Raw genomic sequence first — 26,313 nt, forward strand, 5'->3', positions numbered from 1 at the left:
GGCCCCGGCAACACGGCTCAGGCAAACGTAAGCGGCTTGTCGCCGAAACCAAGGGGTCCGAGCAACGCGCTAGGCTGGAAGGCGGGAAGCCGGGATTACTGACAGCAGTGCCAGCCAATAAAGTGGGAAAGTGAGACGGGCTCTTCAGGCCCCGTTCCAATCAGCAAACTTGGGGGTGAGAGCGAGTGAAGGGGCGGGGTGGGATCTCCGTCCTGCCGGGACCGGCGCGGCGAGGATTTGGGCGAGTTTGAGAAGGGCGTTCGAGTGACCGTGGACAACTGGTGGGACAGTGTCAAGGCTGAGGTTAGAGCCTGAGCTGTATGCTCCCAGAACTTCTAGCTAAGTGCATTAGTTTCTATGTTTAAGAGTAAGGTGAAAGACATTAGTTAACATCTCACTCATCGGAGATTTTCTACCGGGTGATTAGTCAAAAGAGTATTTCTGACTCGCACTGTGTAACATCCTTAGGGAATGTATAGTGTCACTCCCGCCTTAAATCCTTTCGGGAACAAGCCAGGGTATAAATAAATACAGCTAAGCATGGGTCTTTCCTTCACGAGTCGCTGGTACGCAGACTAAAGACAGGCAACAGCTGAGTGTGTCCAGAAAATTAAATATTGATCGAAATATGCATATATGAATAAAATTCATTGCAATGTGCACAGCTGATGGTTTTACAGATCTTGGATATATTACGCACTTGAACTTCACCCTACAGGGGAAAAAATTAATTTATCTGGAATAGACCCTGAAAGTCTGAAAAGACTCAGTTTACAGATGAGTAAACGGACTCAGTGAAGTATTGTGCCCAAGGTCATCTATCAGGTTAGTAGTTTAATTAAATCAGTGTGTTAGGAAGCAGGGGTAGTGGCAAAGCGTGAGGTTTGGAGTCCAAAATCTTGGTTTCAGTTCCTTGCAGGCATGCGCTAAAAGTGTGTCTTGGGAAAATCCGATAACATGTTTCTACTTACTAAGTACTTGCCAGGTGCCAAGTGATCCACTTTACATGTGATGCTCTTTACAGGTAGGGTATCATGTAGTTATTACTGTCCTCTTTTTGTGAGGATTTTAGGTTTAGAGATATTAATAATTTACCCAAAGGCACACAGGTATAAATATTGTAATAATAATTCAAACTCAGTTCTTCCCGATTCCAAAGTCTGTCCACTTGAGTATTGCAGTACACTAGAGCTTCATGTTCCCTCCCACTTAAAACAGGGGCTGCACCGCTAGCTCTCACAATTCTTACCAGTCAAATGAAATAATGTACATAGCAATGAATTAAAATATGTAAAAAGGTATAAGCACTCACTAGATTTCTAGAACAAAGATGCTCCTCTATATTTTCCACTACAGCACTTCAACCTGAAAGATGGCTTTAGTGTTAAGCAGGCATAGGAAAGGACTTTCACTGTAATGCTGTGGTATTCTAACCCCAAATGCCTGCATATCTGAAGCAATAATCAAAGTGAATGGAGTAAAATATAATTCCTGCTAGATAAAGAAGGGAATGGAAATGAATACTACTAACTCCATTCCTAGCATTCTTTATTGGAAGGAGCATCTAGGAGTCATTGGGATTTCTGGTGCTTTTCAGTTGAAAGATAGATCATAGTCTGCTGAACACGGAAGAGAATGACATTTAGTTTGAGAATAAAAGTTCATCTGGTGTATGAAAAAACGTTTGCCTCAAGTCAGGAAAGAAGAAACGCCGAGAGCTGAAAGAAAGGGAAAGCAGGTAAGTTAGTGGATATTGGTAAATGTCGGTGAACCAAAGTCCAGAATTTTGAATATGATGTAATAGGAAACTACACCATAGCTTTCATGACCAAAAATAAGGAGGATTTATACACAGAACTGGGTATAAGAAAACGGAGTTGTGGTGAGAATAAAAGCAGGGTTTGGAATAAGTATGTGGTAGTCAAGATAGAAACAGGCTGATGCCAGACATTGTGCAATCAAAGTGTTCTGTGAAGTGTACAAAAATATGTAAGGATGTTTTTTAACAAAAAATTAGGGCTGGGATTTAGTAATAGATTGTTTTAAGACAGTAAAAGAAGGGGGAGGAAGATAATTAAAGATAAAGATATTTCAAAGCTATATTACATTAAAGCTTGGGGCAAAATATTCAGTAAAATATAGTTTTGGAGAAAGACTGACTTAGAATTTGAAAATCTACTGTTAACAAATTTCTAAAAATAAAATATTTCTAAAATAGTTCAGAAAATATTTGTTATTGCCATGTGTAAGTTAAATCGCCTTACAGACAAGCTTACTGAAAGTCATTGTAGTGTCTTTTTATGGTATTTATTTCACCCTTCTCTTATTCACTTTTTCAGACTTAATATTTAAATACTACCCACCACTCCTTGGTGCTCAGAAGCAGAAGATATAATTTTTAATGTGCATAGTGGGCTTAATGGTAACCTAGCTATAATATGCCAGCAATTACAGAGACTATCTTAATACCTGGACACTAAGGATCAGTCACCTATGAGCTGATTTGGTCAATGAAGCTTATCAGAGATTACATTCTACTTAAGCCTCCATTCTCTAGCATGTTTTTGTGTTTTTTTTTTAATTCTACTTCTCCATTTCACACTTATACCTCTATCATTCTAGTTATATAGACATCGACATTTTATTCGTTGTTTTCTGCATTTTCTTACCAGCAATAAAACTGAAGAAATAAAAAAGCAGCTCCCATTTTATTAAGAATTATACTATACTCCTTACGCTACAAATAAACTTTACAAAAAATAAATAGAAGCGTTTGACCTTTTAATTTTCTGAAAAGACATGTTTTATTTTTTAATTACCCAAGAAAGAAGCACTGCATTTCTCTTTTAATCCTCACCTGAGGATATGCTTTTTCTATTGCTTTTTAGAGAGAGGGGAAGGGAAACAGAGACAGAGAAACACTGATGTGAGAGAGAAACATCAATTAGCTGCCTCCCATACGCTTCCCCAACCTGCAACCTAGCATTCTTTATTGGAAGGAGCATCTAGGAGTCATTGGGATTTCTGGTGCTTTTCAGTAATGAAAGATAGATGAGAGTGCCCTGACAGGAATCAAACCCTCAACCATTTGGTGCATAGGGCAACGCTCCAACCAACTGAGTAACCAGCCAGGGCTGCAACACTGCAAATTGAATATTTTCTAACAAATTAAGGCACAAGAGAACTTGTGTGCTTTTTCTTGCTAATTAGTTGATGAATTATAAGCAACTGTGATAGAAAATAATAATTTTCTTTGTCAGCCTTCAGTAGGGGTTCTTTTTCTTCCTAAGTTTTGGTCTGAATAACCTGGATGTAAGATAATCTATTTTCAGTAATAATTATCAGCTTTCTAGAGAAAGCACAAATAGTCGATACCCACAAACATTCCTAAACCCATTTCTTTGTCTCCATGCTCCTTCTTTCCTACAGACAATCCTGTTACTAAAGAACATAAATACTCCCTCTACTTCAGTCTATGCTTTGGGAAAACATTTTCTGAGTTTGTGTTCTACCAGAATTAGAACCTGAGTTAAGGACTCAAGTGCAAGTAGTTTATTTTAGAAGTGATTTCAGAAAACACAGTAGGGACTTGGGGAAGTGAGACAGGGAATGAAAGAAAGGCAATGAAGGGTCAATTACCAAGCAAGAATCCCTATGAGCAGACAGCTTAATCTCATTGGGATTCCTGGAAAACCATTTAAAACAGCAGCCTCAGAATAACGTGTGAAAAAAATGGGTATATAGACACCAACTCTTCGGTCATTGGTGGAGGTCTGTTCCTAGGGTACATTAATTCAATGCACGCTAGCTAGTCTTCCAGCCCAGCACTGCTTCTTTTTGTGAGGACTTTCTCTGGAGACTGGAGTCTGTTCTGCCCTATACAGGCTAGAAATGCTGGGGAACTAACACACCCATGTGGAACATCCCCATCATTATGGAAAATCAGTGTGCTCAGAAAAGGAAGGTCAAGGAGTAATGGGTGGGGCGCTAGCAGTTTGTTATAAGTATCAACATGAATTTAGGGAAAAAGGAAAATCAGTCTTTCTGCAAAGTATTGGAAAGATCAAATAAATATGAAAGAATTTGGAAAGCTTAAAGACTAACAACACAAACAAAAATAACCTAAGGTTTTATAATTATCACAATCCAAATATTATAACCAAGCATTGATTGTAAAAAGCCTGAATTATTTGTGTGTTTTTTAAAACACATTTTTAGTTTTTTAACATACAAGACATGAAAAATCAATGTAAATATTCTGGTTGCTTTTTTATTCAATGTAGCACAAAGAAAATAGAAGCAAATATGTACCAAAAGAGTATACCACCTAATCTCACATCCCAGGTCTTATATAACAAGTTCTATAAATAGATGTATTGATTAGAAATACTTTTCTAAGATTTCACTGCTTACAGAAAAATGATTTTTTGAACTTTTATCTTCTCAAATATTCAAATATCTTTTATTTTTCTGTATTAAATAATATAAATTCACTGATGGTGTCTATGTTTATGAAACAGTCCATGAAAGCTCACATTAATTTATGTAGAAACATAAATGTGTTATTTGCATTATTTCAAAAAAATGCCCATACCTTAATTGCAAATACATCATCCTAATAAAGGGTTATGTTAGGGAGAATCCTAATTCTTTGGCATCCAGTATATTTTCTTGGTTTCTAATGGATCATTATTTTTTTCTAGCATTTTTCTAAATATTATGAAATGCATTAGTTGCCCTTTGCCTTAAAGACAATAAAACTAAACTAACACTTCCCATAGTGCAATAAAAAGAACTTTGTGACAATGGGCACATGGTTATGTAAAAAGTTAATATTAGGGAAAGTTGGAGGTAAAGGGGAACTTCTATACTTGCAACTCTTCTTTAAGCCTAGCCTTATCTATAATAGTAAAAGCATAATATGCTAATTAGACTGGACAGCTGAATGACCTTCCAGACGTCATTCCAGATATCCTTCCAGATGAAGCTGCGGCGGCAGGGGCTGAGGCAGAGGCGGTTAGGGGCGATCAAGCAGGGAGGCGAGCAGTTAGGGGAGATCAGGCAGGCAGGCAGAGTGGTTACGGGCAATCAGGCAGACAGAGTGGTTAGGGGTGATCAGGCAGGCAGGTGAGCAGTTAGGGGTGGTCAGGCAGGCAGAGTGGTTAGGGGCAATCAGGCAGGCTGGCAGGCAAGCAGTTAGGAACCAGCAGTTCCAGATTGTGAGAGGGATATCCGACTGCTGGTGTGGGATCGGGCCTAAACTGGCAGTTGGACATACCCCAAGGGGTCCCAGATTGTGAGAGGGTGCAGGCCAGGCTGAGGGATACCCCCACTCCATGCATGAATTTTGTGCACTGGGCCTCTAGTGTCAAAATTAAAAGTTTAATGATCTAGTTCTGGCCTATCTACTTTGTTATCTACAGTAAGTCATTTACCTGCTGTTTCACTTTCCTCATCTATAATATGGGAGAGTTGGTGGATGCTCTGTACGTCTCTAAAAACTAATTTTTTTAGTAGGTTTACTATAATTCATAGAATCTTACAAGGAAAAGTGTCAAAAATAAAAGTACGAATTGTGTGCCTTAACATGTACTTTTAAATCAGTTAAAAATACACATTTTAAAGATATATGTATTTAGGCACAATGAAAAAAATATACCAAGGAAAACAATTTTGATATTGTAAATAATATATTTACTATATTCTTTATCATTTTGCATTTTAAAATGATTCATTAAAATCCTCAGTTGAAAATATTCTGGGGACCACAAGTCAAAATGTGACAGTTTCATCTTTTAAACTATTCTGATATGAAAAAATGCTGACATAAATACAGTAAATGATAAATATGTTAAGATAAAGCAAAAAAGAAAACTATGAAAGTAAACTAAAAAAGCAATAATTGACTAGTGTTTTTCTAAAATATATTTTTATTGATTTAAAATATATTTTTATTGAGAGGAAGGGAGAGAGAGAGAAACATTAATGATGAAAGAGAATAATTAATTGGCTGCCTCCTGCATGACCCCTACTAGGGATGGAGCCCACAACCCAGGCATGTGCCATGATGGGAATCGAACTAAGATGTCCTGATTCATAGGTTGAACCTCAACCACTGAGCCATGCCATTCGGGCAATAACTGAATAGAATTCATGTTATATGGACTAAGTTTAAATTACTTACTGTTGCATTCATAAAATATTTTTAATTACACATTCTTTATTTTGATAATGCTTAGTGTGACCTTGAATATCCATTTGCCTAAGATGGTCTTGGCTTATGCTGATGTCCCAGAGAAATTATAAATACCCTAAAAATTGTTCAATTTGGACAATAAATTATATTGATCACCCTACTAATACTCAAGAGCTTTGACTTTTTGTTTTAGCCTGAAAATTATAAAACATAAAATCTCTTTTATATGGTAATTTCCCCATGTGTAATAGTAGAAATGTTTATCAGAGTTCAATCTTATATTACACTGTGGCATAATAAATTAAAACATCCCCACATTCTCTACTCTCTACGATGTTTTATTCTAGCGCTAAGACCAGAGATCAAGAACAAAGGTAGAAAGTAGTAGACTAGAATTTTAAAATGTATCATTTCACATTTTAACATGGAAATGACCGTTTTGATAGGATGACTCTTCTTTAGGAAGTATTATATGTAGCAAGATGAAGTGAATTGAAGAAATAATAAATGAGACATTATAAATGTAATGAAATACAATTTCAAATAACAAACCATTGGAGCCCAGCTGGTATGGCTCAGTGGATTGAGCATTGTCCCAGGAGGTCACCAAGAAGTCACCTGTTGGATTCCATGTCAGGGCACATGTCCAAGTTTTTGGCTCAATCCCCAGTAGGGGGCATGCAGGAGGTAGCTGATTAATGTTCTTCTCTCATTGATGTTTCTATCTCCCTCTCCCTCTCCCTTCTTCTCTCTCCAAAATCAATAAAATATATTTTTCAAAAAATTGGATCCACAGATAGCAACAAGGAATTGCTTACATTTTTGGGTTATTGAGATTTCTTATGTGTTTACTTCCTGCTGTTCAAGTAAACCATAGTACTTCTTAAGACTTCTAGACAAGCTTTTAAAGTTTCTGGTCAATGTTTCTTTCTAATGTACTTTGCTGTTTCCATTGTTTATTATAGGTCAAATAATAAGTTCTGTTTGTCTTATAATAATGTTACTTGTGTTTGTAAGTGCAAGAAGAAATTGACATCCCTGTATATTAAAATAATTGTATTACCAAACGCATATCTAGATTTTATTTAATCTTTTGGTTTCACTATGTAGAAACATTTCTATAATTGGTCAGAAGTGTCTAATTTCCATTATGTAAATTATTCATGTGTTATTTCATATAATTGAGGTGTTATAGAACTTACCTACATTTTACATATCGATATTTATGTGCATATGATGTAGAAAGGGGGTTTGTATGTCTGCGTGTGTGATAAAAAGAGGGCGACAAGGAGAAGCTTGGTATAGCAGCTCTTCATAGTGTCTGTAGTGGGGGGAGAAAAATTAGTAAACATATAATTTGCTTTTATTTAACCTTTTCTTCTCAAGGTTAAGTATTTGTGGGCTTTAAAAAATTATTTTACTTTCTCATTATGGAAAAATTTCAAATGTATTCAAAAGGAGATAAAATAATATAATGAATCCTACCTTCAAAACAATAAACTCCTAAATAATCTTGTTTCATTTATAATCTCACCCTGAGGACAATTTTGAATCAAATTCTATGATAATATTTTTATTCTGAAAATATTACAGTCTTTAAAAAATTATCCAAAATGCCATTATTATATTGAAAATAATTGACAAAAACTCCTTAATACTGTCATTATCTAATATGAGTTTAATTTTCCCTATGGTCTTATAACTTTTTTTTCCACATTTTGTTTAAACCTCTACCTAAATAAATACATTGCAACTGGTTGATATGTCTCTTAAATCTCCTTTAATGTCTATCAACCAGGTTTCAATCAGAGAAGCAGACCAGTAAGTTATATATTTTAAAAATGTATATATACATATATATTTACACACATGTAGCTATAGGTTAGATATAGACATATAGTGATAGTAAAGTTAAGGGAATTTGCTTACATAATTATATATTCTGGCTAAGCAAGCCCAAAATCTACAGATGGACAGTCAGGAGGAAAAGATATAGGGGGAAGGGAGAGCAATTGCAGACCAACTGTGTTTGGAGTCTCCAATTTTCAGAGAGACATATTTGCTTTGATGACTACTCCCTGGTTAAGTCAGGCCCAATCAGGATAATCTCCCTTTTGAATTCAAAATTGGAACTTTAATTACATCTCATAAACCCCTAGACAGTAGGATCTATTTGTTTGAATAAATAGAAGTTGTGTGCATGCTACAAAATGGCTGCTGTCTCCCTTCTGTCCTACAACTCTCACAAGAGACTATCCCTTGCAGACCACTCTAACAAGAAACACACTGAACAAGGAACTCTGAGAAATGTAGTTAGACCCAGCTTAGCTGACATATCAGAATGTCATCACAGCCACACTTTGTCAACTAACACCATACACATCTCCTTAAAGCATAATCACCAAATAAAGGTAACAACAAAATTATACTTCTAACATAATGACGTAACAGAGTGAGCTATCCCATGTAAAACTGAAAACATGCTAACCCTTCCCCTATGGGAGGACATAAAATCCTGTGATATCCTGTTAATTAAATACTGAAATATAAAATTAACTGTTATTAACATGCTTTATGTTACATAATAAGAGGGTGAGATGAAAAAAATTAGTGCATATAGAAAGTCACATCAAAATAATAAAGAAGCACACATAACGATTACAGTCTTCATTTCTGCAATGGTCACATCATCATAGCTGGTACTTCTTCCACTCTTCCATTACCCTCTCATTTCCTTCTTCCACTACCTTTTACATATTTCCTTTGTCTTCGGCAAGCACTTCAGCTGGTTGTGGTTCTTAGTCAGGTAGAATTATGCAAAACTTAATTGTTGAAGGATTTTAGCTATTAGAAATCCTACCTGAATTGCATTTCAGCTTTCCAATGACTTTAATCAAAGGACATGGGAATACAAAGAGAAGCCCTAAGGGATCTCTTGTATTTCGGACATAATCCTCTTGACCCCCATTGTGTAATAGCACCTATTTTTTCTTGATAGGATCAACCACTGTAGCTGGCATAGTTACCCCTTTCTTTTCCTGTTGATTCAGAGGCTCCAGAGGCCAAAGTGGCCAAATGGCAGCCTCAAATTTCAATTCAATGGAATCTTTATGGTGTCCCCTGGTGGATGCATTCCTTGCTTTGTAACTAAGATCTCTAAACCCAAATAGCCTAAAATCATGCAGATGGGAAAGAAACATTTTCCTGGTCAAGATTACTAGGAACACTTAGGTTGCTTCTATATCTTGGCTATTGTAAATGATGCTTCAGTGACAGAGGGATGCATATATATTTTTGAATTAATGTTTCAGATTTCTGGATGGTAATATGCGAAGTGAAATAAGAGAGAAAGACAAATACCATATGATTTCACTTATATGTGGAATCTAAAAAACAAAATAAATGAACACACAAATAGAAACAAACTCCTAGATACAGAGAACAGATTGTTGACAGAGGGGAGGGGCATTGGGAAATGGGTGAAAAGGGTGAAGGGATTAAGAAGTACAAATGGACAACTACAAAATAGTCATGGGGATGTTAATACAGCACAGGGAAAATAGTCAATAATATTGTAATAGCTATGTACAGTGCCCAGTGGGTACCAGACTTATGGGAGGGGACACATTGTAGAGTATATGACTGACCACTACGCTGAAAGTAATACAAAATAATATTGTATGTAAACTGTACTTGAAAAATAAAACAAGATCATTAGGAGCAATAGTGAGAGGAGCCACTTCCGTTTCCAGCCTTTGGATTTATGATTTAAGAATCAGTAAATTCTGGTTATGTGAAAAATAGCACCATACATTAAAGGCTGATTTAGAGCATGGGCCACTTCCTTGAGGACACTGCCCCAATTTCTCAAGTTATTTTGACCTAGCTGGCACCATAACTGAGGTTTCAGAAGGACAACCTACAGTCCAATCTAACCAGCTGCTTCAGAATGATGGAGGACATAAGACCTTAAATTCTATGAGCATGAGCTCATTGTCACACACTATAAAATTCATAATATAGCAGGGACCTTTCTCAAAGTCTTCCTGGATTTGTAAATTGACTCAGGTCCCGAATTTGATTGAGGGACCATGAGCCTTTATTTTGGTGATTCAAGTCAGACTTCTGGTCACTTAGAATTTTCTACTTAACACAGATCAAGTAACAATCTTATCTAATAAAAGAGTAATATGCAAATTGACCGTCACTCCAAGACACAAGATGGCCACCCCCATGTGGACACAAGATGGCTGCCACAAAATGGCCTGCAGGCGAGGGCAGTTGTGGGCAGTTAGGGGTGACCAGGCCAGCAGAGGAGGGCAGTTGGGGGTGACCAGGCTGGCAGAGGAGGGCAGGTGGAGGGACCCAGGCCTGCAGGGGAGGGCAGTTGGGGGGAACCAGGCCTGCAGCGGAGGGCAGTTGGGGGGTACCAGGCCTGCAGGGGAGGGCAGTTGGGGGTGACAGGGCCAGCGGAGGAGGGCAGTTGGGGGGTACCAGGCCTGCAGGGGAGGGCAGTTGGGGGGACCCAGGCCTGCAGGGGAGGGCAGTTAGGGGTGACAGGGCCAGCAGAGGAGGGCAGTTGGGGGAGACCAGGCCAGCAGGGGAGGGCATTTGGGGGGGACCAGACCTGCAGGGGAGGACAGTTGGGGTGGGGACCCAGGCCTGCAGGGGAGGACAGTTGGGGGGTACCAGGCCTGCAGGGGTGGGCAGTTGGGGGTGACAGGGCCAGCAGAGGAGGGCAGTTGGGGGAGACCAGGCCAGCAGGGGAGGGCATTTCGGGGGGACCAGACCTGCAGGGGAGGACAGTTGGGGTGGGGACCCAGGCCTGCAGGGCAGGGCTGTTGGGGGGGACCAGGCCTGCAGGGGAAGGCAATTTTGGGGGGGGCAGGCCTACAGGGGAGAGCAGTTGAGGGGACCAGGCCTGCAGGGGAGGGAAGTTGGAGTGGGGCAGGCCTGCAGGGGAGGGCAGTTAGGGGTGACCAGGCCAGCAGGGGAGGTCAGTTGGGGACAACCATGCCTGCAGGGGAGAACAGTTAGAGGCAACCAGACTGGCAGGGGAGGGCAGTTAGGGGTTACCAGGCCAGCAGGGGAGGGCAGTTAGGGGCAATCAGGCCAGCTGGGGAGCAATTAGGCGTTGATCAGGCTGGCAGGGGAGTGGTTAGGGGGTGATCAGGCTGGCAGGCAGAAGCGGTTAGGGGCAATCAGGCAGAGGCAGGTGAGCGGTTGGGAGCCATCAGTCCTGGATTGTGAGAGGGATGTCCCAGATTGGAGAGGGTGCAGGCTGGGCTGAGGGACAACCCCCCCTCCCCCGTGCATGAATTTCGTGCACTGGGCCTCCAGTTTAGTAGATTTCCCATCTTAGACATTGTAGTTTTCATCTTTAGAAGTTGTCTTTTTTAATATATTCCAAGAATTCACATAATAAATAAATTATGTAGATTCTTGAACATATAGAAGACAGTTACAACAATTATTTTAATATCATATCTTTGTTCATTGATTATGTCTTTTCTGGTATGGTTTTAATTGTTTACTTTTTCTCTTCAATATGAATCATATTGTATTGCTTTTCTGCATGTCTAGTATTTCTATGGGATGTCAGGTATGGTTAATTTTACTCATATGCAGGTTTCTATATATGTTCTTAAAACTTTTTTCTTGAATGTGGTTAATGGAAATAGTTTGAAATTTTGGGGTCTTGCTTTTAAGCTTTATAAGGTTGGGCCAGATCACTGTTTAATTTAGGGCTAATCTTACCCCACAATTGAGGCAAAACCCTCTTTGTACTCTAGCTAATTCAGAGTGAATTATGAAATTTTCCACTCTGGGTAGAGGGAATGGGAACTATTCCCAGCTCTGTCTTTCTGAGTACCAGTCACTATTACCTCTAATCCTTAAGCAGTTTCCTCCAATGCATGTGCTGTTTAGTACTCAGCTAAAGTCCCAAGAGGACCCTTTCAGATTTCCAAAGGTCTTTTGCTGTGGATCTCTTTTCTCTCAGTACTCTGCCACTCTGAGAATTTTAGCTACCCTATCTGGTGGTTCCACAAAAATCTAAAGATAGAATTCCATGTGACCCAAAAATTTCACTCCTAAGAATTGGGTACTTGCCCAAAAGCACTGAAAACGATTTTGAGCAAACACTTTTACATGAATGCTAATAGTAGCATTAGTCACAATAGCTAAAAAGTGGAAGCAACCAAAATCTTCGTCAACTAATGAAGGGATTACAAAATGTGGTATAGTCATACAATAGAATAGTATTTAGCCATAAAAAGAAGTGAAGTACTTATACATGCTACAACATGGATGAACCTCAGAAACATTATCCTAAAAATATAATAAGTATGTTCTCATTGAACATAATGTAGCCTATGTATTCAACAAGAACATGTTGTATTTATCTGGCTGTTCTACAATGATAGAAGCATAAATATTATATACACACATATACCACACACACACCACATTATGCTTTTGTTTAGCTTTTAATTCCTGTCAAAAATATCATGCAAGAAAAAGTGTGTTACATTTCCTTTTAAAAATTAAGGTCTCAGTTTCATTTTCAGGTTTATTCCCAGCTCTCTGTCCCCACTCCAAAACTATGTCACTTTTATTCTTTATACTAACCCTGTGAACCAAGACATGCTCCCATATCCCCTTTATTAATCCTAAGGTTGCAGTTGCTTTTTTCATTAACACAACCTTCCACCCCACTCCGGCCCCATGATCACGTGTCTTTTATCATTCATCTGTTTGACTTGTTCTTTGTCTTATAAATTTTTACTCATTAGGTGTGAAGTTAATTCTACCTTAAGTGTAACTGAGTTCCTTTGCCAGAATTTGTGTGTTAGGAGTTTATTGAGCTATTATATGCTTTGTATCACTTCAACATATATAATACTCTAAAAATGAGCTTTTTTCCACTCAAAAGGTACCAAGGCTTAGTATTCTGAATCTGAAGTTTCTGCCTTAAGCGGGGACATTAAAGTTTTCAGTGTTTCAGGTCCCCAAGACAACTGCTAGGTAACTACAGGAAAAGCTCTACCCAAGAGTTTTTGAAGCTAGAGAGGTTTGTCCAGAAGAAGAAGAGAGATGTAGTGAGAGTTGGGAATAAGGAAGTAACGCTACCTGAGACACTGGGAGAGTTACAAATGTGAGTCCATTGCATGTAGCTCCTTAAATGGGGAATAGCTGAGTGATGCTGTTAAAGACCAAGCACTTAGCATTCCGGTCTTTAAGGCGGTGCTATATAGATTTTTGTACACTTATTAAGTGACATCACCATGTTAGGCTAATTGAGCCTGTCAGTGGATCAGTGCCCAACATATAGCAGGAGATGAACCACAATTGCATCATGGAACATAAGGAAATAATAATTGCCATAAAGTAAAGACCAGCACAACTCCCAACAGGTACCAACTACACTTCCTCCAGATCCTTGGATATTTCCGGAGAGGAAAATAGCCCCTCTATGAAATACAAAAAATACAATTTTTATAAGTATGGAGAGTGAAGATATTGAATATGATTTGCTTTGTTTTAGAACATATAAAGCATGATGTTTAGCATATGGAGCAATTATACTGGCTCCATTAATATCCAGTCCTGGTTTCTCAAGCTGCTCTGTGGTTCTGATAGAAAATGCTACCATTCCCTGTTGGAACCTGTCTGAATCGGCAGCTCTTCTGACAGTTAGCAGCAAAGTTCTCATCCTTTACAGTTAGTTTCTAAACTCCTTTCCCTATTGAACTGTCCACTAAATTCCTATTTTGTATCAATAAACAATTCTCTGAATTCTCACCTTATTTGCAAAGTAAAGATGAATGACAGATACTGAGTTTAATTAATATTGATGCTCAGAACACCAGCTCTGTCTACTGACACAGCCTCTGAAATTCCCCCAGATACAAATGGTACCCATCCAGGATTCTTTCACTCTAAGGCAGTGGTCGGCAAAGTGAAATGTTTACTAATGAGTTTGTTGACCACTGACCTAGACTCTCGTCCTGTTGACTAATGAGTTTGCCGACCACTGACCTAGACTCTCGATTCCAATAATTACAGGCTGTTGTTGTTCCTTGTGATTAAGCCCCTACCAGTGGTCGGCAAACTCATTAGTCAACAGAACGGCAAACCGCGGCTCACGAGCCGCATGTGGCTCGCGAGCCACAGTTTGCCGACCACTGCTCTAAGGTAACAACTTGAAAACTGTTTACCAACTGCAAATATATTAGTGAATGTCCATTAAAAATAAGAGTAAAGTATTTAGTTAGAAAATTGACTCAGATATGTCTGCATCTATATCAATTGTATAATTTATATTTTAATTTACTATGTATGTTCTTTTTGCTCCTCAGTCTTCATAATCTCATTTTGGAATATTAAATGTTACTTCTTAACTTTATGCTATTTGGAGTCTCTGCTGTTAACTATTTCTGTGATATTAGATAAACACTTTTACTTTCTGGACTTTATTCATTCATAGCATAAAGGATTTTATTAGATATTTTCAAGAAACCTTATAGTTCTGGATTTCTGTAAGTGTAATTTGAAAAGACTATGAGATATGGTTAAGGAATCAAGGAAATGACTTCTTTAATTATTTCTAAAGAGTGAAATAGTTAAGCTTAAATCTATTTTTTTAGAATATTCTGATACAGATTTTTAATATGTTATTAATAGCCAAAGGAAGAAGAATACAATGTACTGCAATAAATATTTTAAAATATATAAATGCTTAAGTAATTTTACATATTATGTGTGAGCCTGAATTCTTTACATAGTTTTAAATGTGAATGTATCTACACTAATAAAAGAGAAATATGTAAATTGATTGTACCTCCGTGATGCCCACCAGCCAATCAGGAGGGAATATGCAAATCAGCAGGACAAAGATGGGAGCATCCCCGCCCCCCAGCCACTCCAGGCGCAGAGCGGCCGGGTGGGGCAGGACGCCGGCTATGAGGGGGAGGGCGAGGGGCAAAGGGAGCTATAGGAGCGGTGCTCTGGCTGGAGCAAAGTGAGGACTCCGGCCAGAGCAAAGCAAAGACTGCAGACTCCGGCCGGAGTCAGCGAGAAGCTTGCAGACTCTGGCTGGAGTGAAGACTCCAGCCGAAGTGAAGGCGGAAGGCAGCAGCCAGAGTGAAGGTCTGAGTCCTGGGAGCCAGAGGAAAACTGGTGCCGGCAGCCAGGTGAAGGAAGGCCTGTTGCACAAATCTTCATGCAACGGGCCTCTAATTCTTTCATAATATACTAGAGGCCTGATGCATGAATTCATGAAAGGGGCTCAGCCCTCACAGCCACGGCCGCTAGCTCAGCCCTCACAGCCCTGGCTTCGTCCAGAAGTTCATCTGGAAGGATATCCTGGAGGTCGTTCAGCTGTCTGGTCTAATTAGCATATTACGCTTTTATTATTATTACTAGAGGTCCGGTGCATGAAATTAGTGCACGGGGTTGTGAGTCCCTCAGCCCAGCCTGCACCCTCTCCAATCTGGGACCCCTCGAGGGATATCCAACTGCCCGTTTAGGCGGGATCGGGTCTAAACGGGCAGTCAGACATCCCTCTCACAATCCAGGACTGCTGGCTCCCAACTGCTTGCCTGCCTGCCTTCCTGATTGCCCCTAACCGCTTCTGCCTGCCAGCCTGATCACCCCTAACCACTCCCCTGCCAGCCTGATTGATGCCTAACTGCTCTCCCCTGCAGGCCTGGTCCCCATCAACTGCCTTCCCCTGCAGGCATGGTCCCCCCCAACTGCCCTCCCCTGCAGGCCTGGGCCCCCCACCCAACTGCCCTTCCCTGCAGGCCTGGTTGCCCCCAACTGCCCTCCCCTGCAACTGGGTCCCCCCCAACTGCCCTCCCTTGCAGGCCTGGTCCCTCCCAACTGCCCTCCCCTGCTGGCCATCTTGTGGCAGCCATCTTGTGTCCACATGGGGGCAGCCATCTTTGACCACATGGGGCAGCCATCTTGTGTGTTGGAATTAAAGTCAATTTGCATATTACTCTTTTATTAGATAGAATAGAGGCCTGGTGCATGGGTGGGGGCCAGCTGGTTTGCCCTGAAGGGTGTCCTGGATCAGGGTGGGGGTTCCCTTGGGGAGTGGGGCGGCCTGGGCGAGGGGCCTGTGGTGGTTTGCAGGCCGGCCACGCCCCCCGATGACCCAAGCAGAGGCCCTGGTATCTGGGATTTATTTATCTTCTATAATTGAAACTTTGTAGCCTTGAGTGAATGCCAGGGCAGGCCAGGACATTTGGCTTCCTCCATCGCCGGGAAAACCCAAGCCTCCTGCATCTTGGTTGGGTTAATTTGCATACTCGCTCCTGATTGGCTGGTGGGTGTGGCTTGTGGGTGTAGCGGAGGTACGGTCCATTTGCATATTACTCTTTTATTAGATAGGATAGATACTAGAGGCCCAGTGCATCCCTCAGCCCAGCCTGTGCCCTTTCGAAGTCTGGGAGCCCTCAAGGGATGTCTGACTGATGTCTTAGCCCCGCTCCTTAAGGGGAGCAGGCCTAAGCCGGCAGTCGGACAACCTTAGCACTGCTGAGGAGGCAGGAGAGGCTCCCGCCACTGCCGCTGCACTCACCAGCCATGAGCCCAGCTTCTGGCCGTGCAGCGCTCCCCCTATGGGAGCACACTGATCACCAGGGGGCAGCTCCTGAGTTGAGGGTATGTCCCCTGGTGGTCAGTGTGCATCATAGCAACTGGTCATTCCGCTGTATGGTCGATTTGCATATTAGCCTTTATTATATAGGATGTCCTTGTGATCCACACAAAATGAAACTATTTGAAACAGTTGAACTTCAATTATATAGTTGAGAGATTACAAACTGTGACTACCTTATTTTATTTTGCCAGTACTGTAATTCCATTTGGGGGGCCGACATTTAAAAATAGATAGATTTTATGTTTGTTTTCTTTTTTTTTTTAAGGTTTTCTAGTGACCTTTTGAAAAAAATCACATAATATGGTTAATCTAATCTCACATTCATGTGTAGCAATAATTAGCCAAAGCTAAAAAGCAGTTTCTCCTTTAGGCAGAGCATGGGCTAAGGGCTTTGCCGTGGTCCATAACTCATACTTATTCTGGAGCACTTCACCCATTATGTTACTTGCCTGGGATTTGTTCAGACTACTAATATTGAATGAAAACAAACTTTTTTTCCTGAATTTATAATAATGATTTGGATTTCTTGTCATCCAAATTTAGAATGGTTTTCCTCAAGCCCTCTGAAGTGACTGAATATATGTTTTTAATTTTTTATTTATATATTTATTTAGACTGTTTCTTATTTTTTAGATTTTTGATTGATTTCTAACTTACTAATGTTATGAGTAGAGATATTTGTAAGATTTCAATAGTTTTGAAGTCTATTGAGACTTGTTTAGTGAACCAGCATATAGTATTGGAGAACATTGCATGTACATTTAAAAAAAAGCTTTCTGCTGTTCTTAGATGTAGTGTTTTTAATGCAATTAACAAAATAAGATTAATATCATCACTCAGATTTTCTATATCCCAACAGATTGTCTAGTACAGTACTCTTTAATAACACTATCTATGAAGGCGGAAATGTTCTACCTGTGCTGTCCTATACAGTAATCACTAGCCACACATAGACACTGAATATCTGACATTTTTCTATTTCATTGATTTCATTCTTATCTTTATTATCTCATTTCTTGTATTTAGTTTGGGTTTAATCTGTTTTATTTCCCAGCTTCTTAAAGTGGAAACTTAGATAACTGATTTTGGCCAAAAAAATGTGAGAGTAAGAGTCGTGTGACGCCTTTGGTGGAGCCACTGCATACGTGCTACAGTTGCATTCCCTGGTCGCCTCTGCTGTGAGATTGGCAATGATCTATGCAGGGGAGCAAAGTGTCAGTCTTTCTTCAATTCACATGAAGGTAAGGGAGAAATAACCTTTATTGTCAAAAGACTTGGGGTTTGTTTGCTACCATGGGTCAATCTAATCCAGATTTTCTCAACCTCAGCACTGTTGATAATGAGATGGATATTCTTTGATGTGTGTGTGGGTTGGGATGTGTCTGTGAATTGCAGGATGTTTTTTCTCAGAATCTCTGGCCTCTACCCACTTGATGCCAGAAGCACCCTATTTCCCATTGTGACAAATATAAGTGTCTCCATACATTTTCAAATGTGCTCTAGGCATCAAAATGTGCTCCCCTGGGTAACAGCCATCAATAATCTACCTGACTGGTATAGGGTTATACATATGAAGAAAAGAAAAGCAAAAAAAAGCAAAAACTGAGCTCTATGTCACATTATCCACAGACATCGACATGAGAGTCAAACTATAGAACATTTAGAAAATGATATAGGAGAGTATATTTCTTCAGGTTTTCCTAAATAAGACATAAAAAATAAAAACAAGCCCTGGCTGGTGTTACTAAGTGGTTAGAGCAAAGGGTTGCAGATTCAATTTCTGGTCAAGGGCACAGACCTAGGTTGTGGATTTGTTCCCTGCCCTCTGCTGGGGTGCTTGCGGGAGGCAACCAGATCATGTGTCTCTCTCACATTGATGTTTCGCTCTCTCTACCCGCCCCCTTCCACTACCTTTGAAAGGCAATGGAAAAAATATTCTTAGGTGAGTATTAATAAGAAACTAAACAAATAAATATATAAAAACAATAAAGGATTAATAAATTTTACTACATTGAAAAAATCTATTTATCAAAGCACATCTTAAATAGTGTGAAAAAACAAGCCACAGAATTAAACCAGAATATGTAAATGTTCCTCCAAATCATTATTTTAAAAAATGTGAACTACTCAAATGAAAAATGATAAAATAACAAGAGAAATTTTGCAAAAGAAGAATTTTGTATGAGTACAAAACACTTATATAGTTATGAGAAGATACTTAGTCTCATTAGTAATCAGGAAGATGCAAATTAAAATCCCAGTGAGATGGGTCATATTCATCAGATTTAAAAAGTTCTATTAGCTAACAATATCAGATTTGGCAGGATATGAAGAAATGAAACTCTCATCCTCTCTTGTAGATGTGTAAATTGGAGCAATCACTTTGAGAATAGTTTGTCGTCATCATTAGTAGACATTCAGGCTATTCAGAGATTTTTCTTCTCAGTGTTATAATTGCACTACCCCTTGAAGTTGCGTGGCTACATGACCTTTATCATTTCCAAAGGGGAAGATTTAAGAGCTGTGAATGATTAACCAAGTTTTCCCCCTCCTCCATGGTAACTGGTAACATTCCCCGAAGAAGAATGTAGAAGAGACTCTCCCTACCCAACCCCTATCTAAGATGAAAACATAACACAAGCAAGAAATAAACATTTGATGTTTTAAACACTAAAATTTTGGAAGTTGTTCTAGCACATTATGATTGCTACAGTATTACTAAGTTGAACATGCCTGGATTTATTAGCCAGCAATTCCACTAGTTAGCATTTGCCCTATTGACTCTGTGCACAAAGAAGCCATTTACACGAATGCTTTGCAAGAACATTAGGGTAGTAACAAAAATAAAAATAAAAATAAATAAATCTATCAAAGATAAAAGAATAAATAAACTGTAGTATATTTATACAGTGAAATCCTATAGAGCGGAGAAAATTAATGAAACATAGCCAGATACATCAACATTGATAAACCTCAAAGTATATCGTTCAGTGTAAGAAGTAAGAATAGGTACAGTTAAGTTTCTGTTTATGTTAAATGCAAAGTGAGAAGACTTCATGGAAGTTGTATATTGTATGAGAGTTTATGCATAGGTTGTAAAAATATAAAGAAAACCTATGAAATTATTAATACAAAATTTAGGACTGATTTTCTCTGGGTAGGGGAAGACAAAGAGAAATGTACTCAAGGAAATATGATAGAGGGCTTTTAAATTGTAATGTTCTATTTCTTAACTTGGGTGATGGATATATGGGGTTCATGTTATTATTTTACTATAGCCAATCCTCATACATTTTATATACTCTTCTCCATGTATTCTATATTTCATAGGCTAAACTATTTTTAAAGTCATCAATAATAATTCTGACATACAACAGTCCATAATATAGGTTGAACCATATTTTGTTAACTAGCCTATATAACTCCTTAAGAAAAGTCTGATTTTATTGTCTAGTGACACAGATGGATATGAAATTGATGATATTCTAATTCTACTTTTATTTTTGCAAGATGTTGGGCAATTTACTTATTAGCTCTTTTTCATTTTTATGTTTATGGAATAACAGTGATAATACCAGTTTGTTTGAAGATTAATGTTTTCAAAACACCTAGTATCTGAAATTGTACCATATCCTGTATTAAAATATGACATTTCCACTGAAAACACACCTTAGCTTCTGACTAATGAAAGTTCTTGAATGAGTAAGGTAATATTGGCAATCTAGATCATCACTGGCTTGGTTATAGCAATGATATGGAACATTTAGCTTAATGGAAGAGATAAAAAAAGTGATAGAAAATATATAGTCTTTTGAAAGCTGCAAGTTCAAACATATACCAAACTGTGAAAACACTTTAATAGTGCTTTTTGCATTATGAAAAATTGTCAGGGGCATACAAATCCATAGGTAGAGTATTTTGAACAGAGTATAAAAATACAAACTTCTTACTTAGGATGTTAGCACTGAATGTCAAAATGCCATGTTGCTAGCTCTGGTGTTAACTTTGAAGATGACAGGTAACCATCCATATAACATTCGTTTTTCAAATGGTCATAAAAAATATTGTCACTGCCAAAAGCACAGCTAAAATTCCAGTTTTCCATTTATTGAAGTGCACAAGGTCTAGTACAGTGCTTTCTTCAAAAGCAGAACATTAAAGAGAGGAGATTAAGGCAGGCCTGAATGAAACGGGAGTTAGAGGGCTGTCTCCAGTGTGGGTGGACCACAGATGTAATGTCTGAGGCAATATGAGAGTTTCAGGTGGGATCTGAGCTCGCAGCATTATCTATGGGATATGACCTGATGGGTGGAAGCACTCTGGTAGTAGTACTAGAAAATGGCCACATTAATGTCATGGAAATTCCTCTATCTGTGTTCAAACTGGACCCCAGTCAAAGGCAGACATATAATTATAGGGACATTCTGAGAGAAACTGTAGATTAGGACTTGGCAGGCTGGAACACAGATTAGGGTTTGCTAGCAAGGAATGTAAATCTGAACCCAAAATAAGCTACTAATCATAAAGGAAAACATAAAATGTGGCTGTTCTAGCTGTGTTAACATAAATGTCTACGGGTTCATACTAAGAGCATTATATTTCTATTCAAAACTCTTCTCAGCTAGAAATGGTAATATCAGTAGTCTGCTAGACTAATGTGATTCCCAAATTTTGTAGCACACATAGCTACATTTTCAAAGTGAAGGAATTCTATAACTTTATTTTGCCAGGCCATAAAGGAAGAAAGTGGTTACAAAAACAATCCTGTTCACTAAGCTCCTTTTATAGATATTTAAAAGTTTTATTTAATTATATAATTATTGAAAAATGAAATTTCTCTGGGACTACCTATATTTCAGAACTATGATGGTTATTTTCTCTTTGCCCTTCTAGTTTTATTTTCACTCCTTCAAAATCCTCTCTGTGGCCCAGAGGGCTGACATCTAGGGACTGGTTCAGTGGACATCCTTGCCCTCTGACTTCTGGATGGAATAGTCCAATAGGAAGCTGCTGCAATAGGGTAGAAGACAAAGGGAAATAATATTGGGTATTCATTTCCTATGTTAGCTAGTCTTCAAAGGTATCCTCTACCAATTCCTCCCTTCCTTGTTAATACATGCCACACTTCACATCAAGGGGTGGAGCTTACTTCGGCTTCCCTTGATTGTGGATGGCCTTTGATTAGCTTCGACAAACAGAATATAGTGGAAGGCCGTTCTGGGATTTCTAAGCCCAGGCCAAAGAGAACTGGAAGCATCTACTTGCTGCCTCTTGGAAATCAGCCTCTATGCAGTGAGAAGCCCAGTTAGAAGGAAGAATCACAAACATGAAAGCAGAGGCACTCACTACATCAAGTACTAATCTACAGCCATGTGAGTGAGTTTCATGGTAGTCAGCAAGTCTCCAATATGACACCCAATAAAGGTAGTTTTCAGTTATTCATATCTTTGTGAAGTCCCCTCCCAGACAGCACTAGTGCTGGTTTGTATGACCAACTGAATACCACAGAGGTGATGATAGGTCCCTTCAGAGATTATAAATTGCACTGTAGTTTTCATCTTGGTGGCCCTTTCTCAGGTCACTCATTCAGGAAGCCAGCTGCCGTTTCACGAGGACAATCAGGCGGCCGATGGAGGGCCCTATGTGGTGAGGAACTGAGGCCTGCCTAAAAACACATGATGTAGATTTACTAGACTTCTGATGACTTCAATTTAGTAGACAGCTTGACTGCAACCTCCGGAGACACCCTGAGCCAAAACTAATCAGTTAAGCTGCTCCCAGATTCTTTTTTTTTTTTTTTTTTTAATATATTTTATTGATTTCTTACAGAGAGGAAAGGGAGAGGATAGATAGTTAGAAACATCGATCAGCTGCCTCCTGCACACCTCCCACTGGGGATGTGCCTGCAACTCGGGTACATGCCCTTGACCGGAATCGAACCCGGGACCCTTCAGTCCGCAGGCCGACGCTCTATCCACTGAGCCAAACCGGTCAGGGCTGCTCCCAGATTCTTAACCTACAAAAGCTGTGAGGTAATACATTTTTATTGTTTTAACCTACTAAGTTTTGAAATAACATTTTATACAGCAGTAAATAACTAATGCATCCATCTTAGCCATTTAAATTCAATTGAGCCACCAGATGATTATAGCCCCAGCTGACAAGAAGAGCAGAAGAAGCCATCTAACCCAAATTAACATAGAAAATCACTAAAGGCAATAAAATAATTGTCATTTTAAAACTTTAAATTTTGTAATGGCTTGTTTTGCAGCAATAGATAACCAAAACAGAAATGTGTTACCCAAAAGTGAGGTGTTACTGTAACAAAACCCTAAAACATGTAGCATTGGCTTTGGAACCAGGTAGTGGGTGTAGGCCACAAGAGCCTCAAAGAGGCAGTCAATGGAGGCTGGTAAGACAGTGAGAAAATTGTTGAGCCTGGAGAAGAGGTGAGTTTTTGTCCAATTATGTAGAGGGAGAATTTTGGAAAATGCAGTAACTTGTGGCAATATAAAAGATAGATAATATGCATAATGAACTTGTGTATTTGGCTAAGGAAGTTTCTAGGCAGAATGTTTATGTGTCAACTGGTTTATTTTAGTGTACGTGCTCATAGTAGGGTGAAATGAACTAAAGAAGGAACCATTCAATTTGCAAGCAGTATCTAGAGTACAAGTCAGCAAACATTTTCTATATTAAGCCAGATAATAAATATTTTACTAATTATAGGCTCTATGGTGTCTATAGCACCTCTGCAGTTGTAGCGCAAAAGCAGGCATAGAAAATATATAAGTGAATAAATGTAGCTGTGCTCCAATTAAAAAAAAATTGACAAGAGCAGGTGACAATGTAGATTTGACTTTTGGGTCATAGTTGACCAACCTCTGATCTAGAAGAAATATTTCAAATAAGGATTTCCTGGTTGAAACATAAATTATTCTCATATTCAACTCTTTCAGCACACAAAAAGTTTTCAGAGTAAATTAAAGCCTTGGGGTAAAGAGCAAATCCAGAGTGCTGCCAGAAAAACAGCCATAGCATGAAGATCTGTTCAAGTGTGGGGTGGAAAGGCTTGTTCAACTGATTAGGATTTGTCAAATAGTCCCTCTCAGCTAGACAATAGGGCTTTTAGGATTCTTGAGGGCTTGCCTTGTTGACCTCAACTAGACAATAGAGTTTCTAAGAATCTTAAGAGAATACCTTTTAGTCCTTTTGGCTAGAAAAGAGGGATTTCAGGAATCTTAATGATATTGTCCCCACAGCACTGTTTCTAAGGCCAAAGTAGAGAGAAGTGGGTCTTAAAAAATCTGTCTTAAAAATACAGTATAGATACATGGGAAGGCCAGAATTTTTAACAGAAATTTTAAGTTTGAACTAAAAGAGACTGAGATAGTTCTAAATGAAAAAGACCTCTGTGCTCTTAATCTCCAATGAGCAGGATACAAGCTGAGAAAACTACTTAGCTGCAAACACATTCCACTTCTTACGGAAAAGTAAAGATGAAACAGGAGGTCGAGCCATGGCAACCATTCTCAGGGAGCATAAGTTGTCTCTAATCAGGAAAAATTCTTTCCCTGGAGTCAGAGATAATGGTAACCTCCCTGCTAGATTTCAGAATTGCTATGAGTCTTCTGTTTTACCCTTTTATACTCGAAGATTCTATTGTGGCTGCCATGCCTTGTCATCATTATTGTATTTTGCGTGTTTGTGGGACAGATGATGGTTTCTTTGGTGTGAATTATTTTTTAGCTCACAGGTACTCCTGAGGAACTTCAGAAATCCACCCCACCTACATCTAGCTCTGATATAGATGACAAGAGCCTTGGATATGAGCTGATACCATAATGGGATGGAAATTTGTGGGGGTTCTGGGAGGTGGTGAGTGTACTTTGAGTGTGAATTGTTAAAGACTGAGGGCAGAATCTGGAGTGCCTTTCCAAATTCCTCCTCTAGATGTATATGCACGCAACTCCTAATATAAAATAAGGAGTTTATTCCCTTTCTTTGAATATGACCTGATTTTGTTACTAACTCTAATCAGTCAAATGGTCATGGAATTGGTGAGATTGCTATTTTGGCACTCACATACCCAGGCTTTAAGGTGATTGGTAATGTGATAGATATAAAATGAGCTGCTCGGATTAGACTTCAGGAAGAACTTGCTATTCAGCAGTGAGTAATGAAGACAGCACAGCAGACAGATGTCAGGTGTTGGCTCCTTCAACACCTGCCTCATTTGTAGAGACGTGGTTTATCTGAAGTCATGCCCTTCCTGAGGACTAAATAAAGAAAGAGTATAAAGGTCTGGGCATTTTGTCCTGATGTGTGATGTCTGCAAGTCAGCTGCATCACAGTTTGATTTTTGCCTTTCCTTTACCCAGTCTTACATTGTTTACCTTTCTTTCCCCTTAGGTGTTCATTCCTAATAAACAACTTGTACCACAAACTTCTCAGATCTTCTGGAGAATCCAACAAGTAGGTTCTACCTCCTGCTGCCCCTCAGAATCCAAGTAGCAATGCTGGAAAAGACAAATCTATGGAGAAAAGCCACATGGAAAAGCCTATGGTTGAGGAACCTTGCTGAGTCTCATGTCAATAGATAGTATCAACTGGAAACTATGTGAATGAGCCATCTTGGACCTTACAGCCTAATTGAACTTCCAGATAACTATTGTCCTTCCTGACACCATGTGGATCAGAAGAACGACCCAGCTGAAATCAAACTATGGGAAAATGAACAATAGTAAAATAGTTGTTTTAAACCACTAAGTTTTTGGGTGCTGTGTTATTCAGCAATAGTTTACCAAAACATTTACCAGTTATCTCCATGCTAGATAAAAATTGTGCTCCCCTATTGAGGGTCATGCCTGTCTGGCAATATCCTCAGTAGCTACTTCCTCTGGTTACTATTAACTAGTAATATTTTCCCCATTTTTTTTTTGTTTGTTTGTTTGTTATTCCGCACCTGAGGATATTTTCCCATTGATTTTTAAAGAAAGTGTAATGGAGGGGGAGAGACAGAGACATCAATGTAAGAGAGACACGTTGATTAGTTGCCTCCCACATGTTCCCCAACCAGGGCCAGGGATCAAGCTTGCAACCAAGATAGATGCCCTTGACTGGAATCAAACACGGGACTCTTCAGTCCATAGGCCGACACTCTATCTACTGAGCCAAACTGGCCAAGGCTATTTTCCCCATCTTGATAACACCAGATTATTGTGCATCGGTGGTGAAATTCAGCATTGCTTTCTTCTTATTTGATATAAAAAAAGAAAATATCCCCGTGCTTTTATAAAAATCAAACAGACATGATTTCTAAATACAGGAGTTTTAAGGGGCAATCTTTTAGACATTACTCTCTTTCTCCTTCATTCTTGCAGATACATATCTTATCTCTGGAAAGAAGCACTTTGGCTTACCCCTGCTTATAAACAACAGGCAAGAG

General features: G+C 39.2%; 1 long non-coding RNA gene across 1 annotated transcript; it reads left to right on the forward strand.

Moving 5' to 3' along the window:
* The first annotated feature begins 1,597 nt into the window (after positions 1 to 1,597).
* On the forward strand, positions 1,598 to 26,313 carry LOC308245144. Its single transcript, XR_013960215.1, has 4 exons — positions 1,598 to 1,738; positions 17,920 to 18,106; positions 25,278 to 25,340; positions 26,249 to 26,313. It is a non-coding gene; the product is annotated as an uncharacterized lncRNA (long non-coding RNA).

Source organism: Plecotus auritus (genome assembly GCF_963455305.1).
Source record: "Plecotus auritus genome assembly, chromosome: 1".
NCBI lineage: Eukaryota > Metazoa > Chordata > Mammalia > Chiroptera > Vespertilionidae > Plecotus > Plecotus auritus.